Here is a 9,702-nt window from a genome sequence, read left to right on the forward strand (position 1 = left end):
GGGGAGACTCTGACAAACACAATAGTGTTCTCCATTATGCTCTGCGACCTCTCGCCTGAAGGTAAACAATAGAAACGAATGGAAGTAGGGAGGTAGTTTTGTGCCAACAAAAATAAGGGGTTAAATGTGTCTTTAACACAACAACAATATTTCCTGAGCTTTCTTATATCTCCTTGATATAGGACATACACTTATAAACCTTATTCTTTATGGTGCATTTTTTACTGTCTTTTTTGCCATTTATGTCACGATCGTTAGAATGATTGTCGGACCAAGGTGTAGCGTGAAATGGTTTCATCATCTTTATTCGAGTGAAACGCACAGAAAACAATAAAGAGCAAAACGAACGTGAAGCTATGCAGTGCTCACAAGCAACAAAACATAAACAAGATCCCACAAAAACCCAGTGGGACAAAGGCTGCCTAAATATGATCCCCAATCAGAGACAACGATAAACAGCTGCCTCTGATTGGGAACCATACCAGGCCAACATAGAAAACAAAAACACCTAGATAGAAACACCCCCCCCTAGTCACACCCCGACCTAACCAAAATAGAGAATAAAAAAAGCTCTCTATGGTCAGGGCGTGACAATTTATGAATGTTTTATTCAATGCTTTTCTATGGGCTGTAGTCGTAAAGGCCAAATTCAATATTTTATCAAATATTTTTTTTTATACCTAAATGGTTCCCATCCCCTGAGGCTTGAAGTACAAATGGAGAATAGAGAGGATCAGCCAGGTAAAACATAATGAGCACTTGACATCTCTGCACCTTGGCAACCAGATAATACTTATTATTTATCCGAAATCCAAATCAATGAAATTGCTTTTGACCAATGTGGCCTGTTGTGGTTGAGCATAGAGTGCAAGTCTTCAGGGAGTGACTATTGTGCTGTGGCTACTGTAGCTACATCTCAGAAGTGAATTGGTGATTGAGGCCAAGGTTATCTGAGGAGAATGCATCTGCAGAGTCGTGACTGACAGAGAAAATAGAGCAGGTCATTAGAATGGTCCTCTCATAAGACTTATAAAGTAAAAGGGGTTTGGACCTCCTGAAAAGGACAAGATGGGAGGCTGCGTCCCCCTTGGAGGCCAGCCTGGTCTCAGAGCAATACAAAATATACTTTACGTATTTCTGAGCACCTCCAAGACATATGATACCTAATAATTTACCTCAGACAGAAACGAAAGTAGGGAGGTTGGTCGGGGAGGATGGGTGGGCGTAATCTGAGACAATCCAAAGGTTGCATGTTCAAGTCGGGAACAACTGTAGCATTTTAGTTAACCCTTGGATTGAATGTTACCTATCTAAAAGAACAGAGGGTTTTTTCTCTAATGCAAATTCGATTGAGTGTGGTGTACAGCAGAGCAGCCAGCTTGGGCCATTTTTGTTTTCTGATTTTACTAACGACCTTCCACTGACCTTGAATAAAACCTGTGTGTCTATTTACACTGACGACTTAACAGTTTACACATCAGCTACATGTTTTGTTTCCTGTTTGGACCCAGCTAATTGGGAATCCTAATAAAATACAGAAAAATACTAAATACTCAACTTAACCCAATTCACCTACGTATTTTCACCTAACCTTTGTCATTTTAGCTCTGCTCTAACCTTTGTCGTTAGTTCCCCTAACTGGCAACGTAAATTCTCCCCGTAATTCTCCTTTGTTATTATGCGCAATACGCAACCTGGTCTTAGATAAAGGCGTGCAATACTATACGTCCTCCAAGAGGTATGATATTGTAAGACCGCTATTCCATTCATAATGTAACCTAACGTGATGTAGCATATCATACTAAATAGAGTGTCACAGATTTACGTACAGAATGATATGAATTGCCCTGAAAGCACATTGCAGAAGGGCACAGGCTAGAAAGCTCACAGCTGGAGTGTTGAGGTAAAAAAGACTCAAGAGTTGCCATTTACAGCCCACTCAGAGAACTTCTCAGCTGCGTCATTTTGTGTCAATGAGGAACCCACATCTTCACGTCCCCCCCCCAATTTGAAATCAAAAGCGTCTTTGTGGAGAAATTGATCGGATTCTGTGATCTATATAGTCGCAAGCTGGGGAAACCGGCATGTTTCCAGAAATGTACACACACAAGCGCACGCGTACAGACACACACACACACCATAAAACACATTACATAACACATACATTTTGATATTCCCTTCCCTATTAACCTTGAAAGCATACATTTTTTAAACACTCACTATCCAAGCGGGAATGCATTTCATTGGCATCTAACCTTCCTTTCAGTGTGGATTAGGGGGGGGGGGGAACACAGTAGCTTTTAGTAGCACATCATGTGGTACAAGACTTGCATACGAATGAGATCATCTCGTCTCTCCTCTGGGCCCAGGTGTTTACTGAGACCCATAATTTCCATCTGCATAAACTCATTCAACCCTCCCTCCCACAGCAGGCTAGCGAGAGACATGTGCCAATGGATGCCCAAAGCATGATAAAATGGACTCTGATTTTCAAACAAGGGGAGGTCAGATTGAGGGAACACAACCTTGAGTTCAGTCTGCTCCCTGGGTGCAAAATTGTGTTGTGGCATCTAAAATTGTGTTGTGGCAATTCAGTAACCAAAAATGATAGTCTTTCATTTGGCAAAGCATTATGGCAACATTAGGTTTGGTCTGTTCTCTGATCCAATCCAACACTGCCATCTGTTGGTGAATAGTAGGCTATACTGTAGCTCAATCGATGGCCGTGCGGCATAGGCAAGATGCAGTAGATGGTATAGAATACAGTATATACATATGAGATGAGTAATGTAGGATATGTAAACATTATTAAAGTGCTGTTATTTAAAGTGACTAGTGATACCATTATTAAATCAATTTATTAAAGTGGTCAGTGATTTGAGTCTGTATGTTGGCAGCAGCCTCTCTATGTTAGTGATAGCTGTTTAACAGTTTGATGGCCTTGAGATAGAAGCTATTTTTCAGTCTATCGGTCCCAGCTTTCTGGATGATAGCGGGGTGAACAGGAAGTGGCTTAGGTGGTTGTTGTCCTTGATGATCTTTTTGACCTTCCTGTGACATTGGGTGCTGTAGGTGTCCTGGAGGGCAGGTAGTTTGCCCCCGGTGATGTGTTGTGCAGACCACACTACCCTCTGGAGAGCCCTGCGGTTGAGGGCGGTGCAGTTGCCGTACCAGGCGGTGATACAGCCCAACAGGATGCTCTCGATTGTGCATCTGTAGAAGTTTGTGAGGGTTTTTAGGTGACAAGCCGAATTTCTTCAACCTCCTGAGGTTGAAGAGGCGCTGTTGCGCATTCTTCACCATGCTGTCTGTGTGCGTGGACCATTTCATTTTGTCCGTGATGTGTATGCCGAGGAACTTAAAACTTTACACCTTCTCCACTACTGTCCCGTCGATGTGGATAGGGGGGTGCTCCCTCTGCTGTTTCCTGAAGTCCACGATCATCTCCTTTGTTTTGTTGACGTTGAGGGAGAGGTTATTTTCCTGACACCACACTCTGAGGGCCCTCACCTCCTCCCTGTAGGCTGCCTCGTCGTTGGTAATCAGGCCTACCACTGTAGTGTCGTCTGCAAACTTGATGATTGAGTTGGAGGCGTGCATGGCCACGCAGTCATGGGTGAACAGGGAGTACAGAGTGCTGAGAACGCACCTTTGTGAGGCCCCAGTGTTGAGGATCAGCGGAGTGGAGATGTTGTTTCCTACCTTCACCACCTAGGGGCGGCCCATCAGAAAGTCCAGGACCCAGTTGCACAGAGCGGTGTTGAGACCCAGGATCTCAAGCTTAATGATGAGTTTGGAGGGCACTATGGTGTTGAATGCTGAGCTGTAGTCAATGAACAACATTCTTACATAGGTATTCCTCTTGTCCAGATGGGATAGGGCAGTGTGCAGTGGGATGGCGATTGCATCGTCTGCGGACCTATTGGGGCGGTAAGCAAATTGGAGTGGGTCTAGGGTATCAAGTAGGGTGGAGGTGATATGATCCTTGACTAGTCTCTCAAAGCACTTCATGATGACAGAAGTGAGTGCTACGGGTAGATAGTCATTAATTTCAGTTACCTTTGCTTTCTTGGGAACAGGAACAATGGTGGCCATCTTGAAGCATGTGGGGACAGCCGACTGGGATAGGGAGAAATTGAATATGTCCATAAACACATCAGCCAGCTGGTCTGCGCATGCTCTGAGGACGCGGCTAGGGATGCTGTCTGGGCCGGCAGCCTTACGAGGGTTAACATGTTTAAATGTTTTACTCACGTCGGCCACGTTGATGGAGAGCCCACAGTCTTTGGTAGCGGGCCATGTCGGTGGCACTGTATTGACCTCAAAGTGCGCAAAGAAGTTGTTTAATTTGTCTGGGAGTGAGACGTTGACGTCTGTGACGGGGCTGGTTTGTGTTCGGTCATAATTCCAGTCGCCTTGCCATGATTAAATGCGGTGGTTCGCGCTTTCAGTTTTGCGCGAGTGCTGCCATCAATCCACGGTTTCTGGTTAGGGAAGGTTTTAATAGTCACAGTGGGTACAATATCTCCAATGCACTTCCTAATAAACTCACTCACTGAGTCAGCGTATACGTCGATGTTATTGTCTGAGGCTACCCGGAACATATCCCAGTCCATGTGATCGAAGCAATCTTGAAGCGTGGAATCCGATTGGTCAGATCAGCGTTGGATAGACATAAGCATGGGCGCGTCCTGTTTTAGTTTCTGCCTATAGGAGGGGAGCAACAAGGTCAGTCATGGTCAGATTTGCCGAAGGGAGGGCGGGGGAGGGCCTTGTATGCATCGTGGAAGTTAGAGTAGCAGTGGTCCAATGTTTTGCTCGAGCGGGTACAACAATCAATATGCTGGTAGAAATTAGGTAGCCTTGTTCTCAAATTAGCTCTGTTAAAATCCTCAGCTACAATAAATGCATACTCAGGATATATGGTTTCCAGTTTACGTCGAGTCCAGTGAAGTTCTTTCAGGGACGTAGAGGTATCTGCTTGGGAGGATATACACGGCTGACTATAATCGAAGAGAATTATCTTGGAAGATAATGTGGTCGGCATTTGATTGTAAGGAATTCTAGGTCAGGTGAACAAGAGTCATTAATCATGAGGCATACAGCCCCGCCCTTCTTCTTACCAGAGAGATGTTAGTTTCTGTCAGCGCGACGCATGAAGAAACCCGGTGGCTGTACCGACTTTGACAAAGTATCCCGAGTGAGCCATGTTTCCATGAAACAGAGAATGTTACATTCTCTGATGTCTCTCTGGAAGGCGACTCGTGCCCTATTTTCATCCACCTTGTTGTCTAGAGACTAGACATTGGCGAGTAGTATGCTCGGAAGCGGTGGATGGTGTGCTTGCCTTCTAAGTCTGGCCAGGAGCCCGCTCCGTCTGCCTCTCCTGCAGCGACAACATTGTTTTGGGTCGGCCTCTGGGATTAGATCCAATGTCCAGGGTGGAGGTCTGAACAAAGGATCCGCTTTGAGAAAGTCGTATTCCTGGTCGTAATGTTGGTAAGTTGACGTCGCTCTTATATCCAATAGTTCTTCCCGGCTGTATGTAATAACACTTAAGATTTTCTGGGCTAACAATGTAAGAAATAATACATTAAAAAACAAGGCGAGGCGAACATCTCCGTCGGCACCATCTTGTCTTAATTGAACCCCTTAGCTAAACACACACACACCTCTTCAGACCCTCTCGGCCTCTCAGGAGAGCTGGAGAGAGGAGAAGGGAGATCTTGAGAGGCGGATCAGAGAAGTCGAGAGAGAGACGGCCGACTATAAACCCTTCGATGTTCTCCTGGAGGACATCAAGAAAGAGCAAGAACTCAAGCTGAACACTCTCCGGGAGACCCTCCGGGCCTTAGACAAAGAAAATCTCCATGCTGCCATGGCCAAGGAGGAGAAGTGGCTGGCCAGTCAGAGATGAATGGAACGAGAAACAAACACTCTCCATCAGGCCATAAGCTCCATACAGGCCGAAACATTAAAAATTATGCGGAAGCTCAAGCAGCAAGAGAAGGGACTTGAACACACAAATGGCCATTAAGCTACAGCTGGCTGAAAAGAGACTTTAAACAGAAGCTCAGAGCTCTGTCAAACCATGGATGACTGGAAAAAGGATGAATCCAAAACAATACAAACCATGGCCCACCTCGAGGCCCAGTCCGCCAATCAGGAGGAGACATGGAAGTTAGAGAGAGAAGAGCTGGAGAGGTTGAGAGAGGCAGAGAAGGGATGGATGAAGAAGGAAAGCGAGAAAGAGGAGGAGGAGATCAAGTCCCTTGTGCTGTCCCCGCTTATGAATATCTGGATTTCAAAAAGCATATTGATTCATTTGTTAAGAAATTAAGAATTAAAACGGGCTTATTTTGTAAGAATAGGTCACGGCTTTCATTAAATAACAGAAAACAAATCATTCAGTCAACATTCATACCCGTTATGGACTATGGCGATATTGTCTATATGAATGCAGCCGCCACTGTATTGAAGCCATCGGACAGTTTATCATAGCGCACTAGGCTTTATTACGGGCGATAGGTTCAGTACACGTCACTGCATTCTGTATCAGAGAGTACTATAGGTTGGTCCCCTCTCTGAAGTCCCGTAGATCGATTCATAGTAATCGTTTTTTTATAAAGCCTTCCGGCATAAACTTCTGCTGTACCATACACCATTGTTAACAGAGATGGCTAACTATGGAGATCCCTTTGATCTCCACTGAGTTAGGTAAATCTGTTTTAAGTTGTTTTTTTCCACCTTACTTGTGGAATAATCTCCATGGGTCTGTAAAATGTGATGAATTGGTGCCTCTAGGGTCATTCAAAAGGCTGATTGAGGACCTTTTACTGAAGAATGTGTTTGTTTTCTATGATTGTGTTTTTCTTTTTGTGTATTGGTGTGTATAATGTATTGATGTGTATAGTGTATTGATGTGTATAGTGTATTGATGTGTATACAGGGCTCATCTGTAAAAGAGACCTTGGTCTCAGCATGACTCCCTGTCAAAATAAATAAAAATAGTTAAACAGGAGTAGGATGGTCCAGCTGCAGGAAGCTCTGGAAGAAAATGTACAGACATTTACTAATCTTCCATAGAGTGACTTATACATGAGAACTTCATTGAAACATGTCAAACAGGATGAGGATGGGGATGATGATGACCTGCAGTGTTTATTCGTGAGGGTAATACTGTGTCTCTGTTTCAGAACCGGAATAGCAGCAAAGTCTGTCTGAAAGCCCTCTGGGTCAAGAAGAAGACGCCAGAGAAGAAACCAGAGGGAACAGAGAAGAAGAAGAAATGGTTGACATAAATTAAGAGGGGGGGGGTGGAGGAGTATTAACACGAATGGTCTATGGTCTTTTGATCCTTTGAAGAACTCACACAGCAGGAGTTGACTGTCCTAGTCAGCTTCGACCCTGTGCCGACGGGGTCTAAGCCAGTTAATAATATTAGCAGACATGAGTGCCCTATCTTCAAATGTACACGGTAAAAATGCTTTATACTCAGTTTACAATACACTTTGAGTAGTGTACTTCACAATCCATCAGTTGATCGGTTCTACCGAGTTATTAGGTTCTTCAACATCATTAGAGCCCAAATTGTCTTTGTTTTTATCCACACAGTTTGGATGACTAATTTGATAAAGGGTAATTACACTGAGATAGATGTTCTCCCCCGTTCGAACACCCCGGCGACGGGCTAGTGGTAGAATGAGTGTCTTGATGCCAAAACCAATTAATCACACCTTTATCTACAGAGAGCGAGAGAGTTCATTATCAAATGAAACCAGAGGCCTACTGTATGTAACTGCCCTGACACTCTCCTCTGCCACTACAACCATGGCTGTAGCAGATCCAGACCAAGTTGCAGCAGATCCATCCATATCCAATAGGTTTGCCTGACAAGTCTGTCTCGGCAGCTTGCAAGGGTTGAGCCATTACTGCGTCTTCAGTACAATGCCGTGTCGGTGTATGTACAACAATGCTGATATGTTTAGCCTAAACTSTTACAACGTGTAATGCACATTACGCGTCATTATCAGGCTTTAAATAACAATGAATGTAACAACTCAATAATACAGTGTTGCTGTGACATTTTTTTCCAAATAATAAAATAAATATTGATGATTATCATATGAGTTTATTTCCCAAATGTTATACCCACCAATTGTTCACATGTAAGTTTTTTCAGCAGAAATTATTATTGCTTACCTTCATGAGTGTGTAAAATACTGTTCTCAGATTTTTTATTCATAGACTTCAGATGTGTATGAAATCGTGTTTTGTTGCAAAACGCTTTATATCCATTGTTTAGCTGGAATGTAATTTCGTATCCTGTATGTTTGACTGTGATATGTGGTTGTTTTACTGAGCCACAGTATCTTAACATGAATGCATTTAATGTAGGTTGCTCTGAATTAGACCATCTGCTTAATGCATAAAAAGTCTAATCTAAATGATTTACATACAGATCTCAAATTACTTTATTTAAATATTGACGTCACAAAGGTATCATTTGTACATGTCTTTATTAAAAATGCAGTTATTTGATACATTTGACTGTAAAACTTGGCACTCTACTTATTTCTCTGAGAGTGAGACATATTGCATTTAGCAAAAAACATGGTTATTTGTCTATCTGAAATGAAGTTACCAACATCTCTGAAAATGGATATATAGCTTTTTGGAATTAAACTCTTCATTTCTAGAGAAAGCAACATTGGCCACTGAGGCGTTCACTGACCGAAACATTAAAATAACCTATGATACGCACTGGCAAACCGCACTAAGTGGCAGCATCCCCACTCCCTCTTTCTGGTTCTAGTGGTGGACCACAAATGGTGAAAACACAAGCTCAGCTTCCTCCAAAGAGCGCGCTGTAGACACAGACCGTAAATAAGAGATTTTGGGATGAAAAGCTGAGACGAATGTTGGACTGTTGCATTCTTTTCCTGGAAATAACTTCAGGACTGGGTGTCACGTTCCTCATAGTAATCGGACCAAAGCGCAGCGTGCGTAGAGTTCCACATCTTTTAAATAATTGAAACTCACCAAACAAAACAAACAAACAAGCACAAACGAAACGTGCCGCTACTAGTGTGCACACAGGCAACTATCGGTAGACAAGATCCCACAAACACAATGGGGAAAATGGCTACCTAAATATGATCCCCAATCAGAGACAACGATAAACAGCTGTCTCTGATTGGAACCCATACCAGGCCAACATAAACCATTAAACACCTAGATGACCCACCCTAGTCACTATCACACCCCAACCAACAGAGAATAAACAGCTCTCTATGGCCAGGGTGTGACACTGGGAAACATGTTCAGTCTGTATAGATGGCAAGAATGCCCAGTTTTACGCATGGGTTGAAAGTAGCCTAGGACCGTCTTCTAAAAATGGACACTTCAGACTAGACTAGACAAATTTGGAATTTTTCTTGAGATTCTACTGATATGACAAGTATGTTTTGCCCTCCACTTTTCCTGTGCTACATTCTTTCGAAATGACACAATGGTCATACACTTTGTAGACAGGGCCTGATGAAAAATTCTGAACATAATGTAATTCGTTGACAGGTTCAATGTGAAATATACTGTTACAAAATATATATGTACATCTTATTTCGTGGGCAAATCTAGACGATCACTTTTGGTACAGGCGCAGTGCACAACGCTTTAATTGTCGTTCCTCAATTCTATCAC

The sequence above is a fragment of the Salvelinus sp. IW2-2015 genome, linkage group LG21 (assembly GCF_002910315.2).
Source record: "Salvelinus sp. IW2-2015 linkage group LG21, ASM291031v2, whole genome shotgun sequence".
NCBI classification, from domain to species: domain Eukaryota; kingdom Metazoa; phylum Chordata; class Actinopteri; order Salmoniformes; family Salmonidae; genus Salvelinus; species Salvelinus sp. IW2-2015.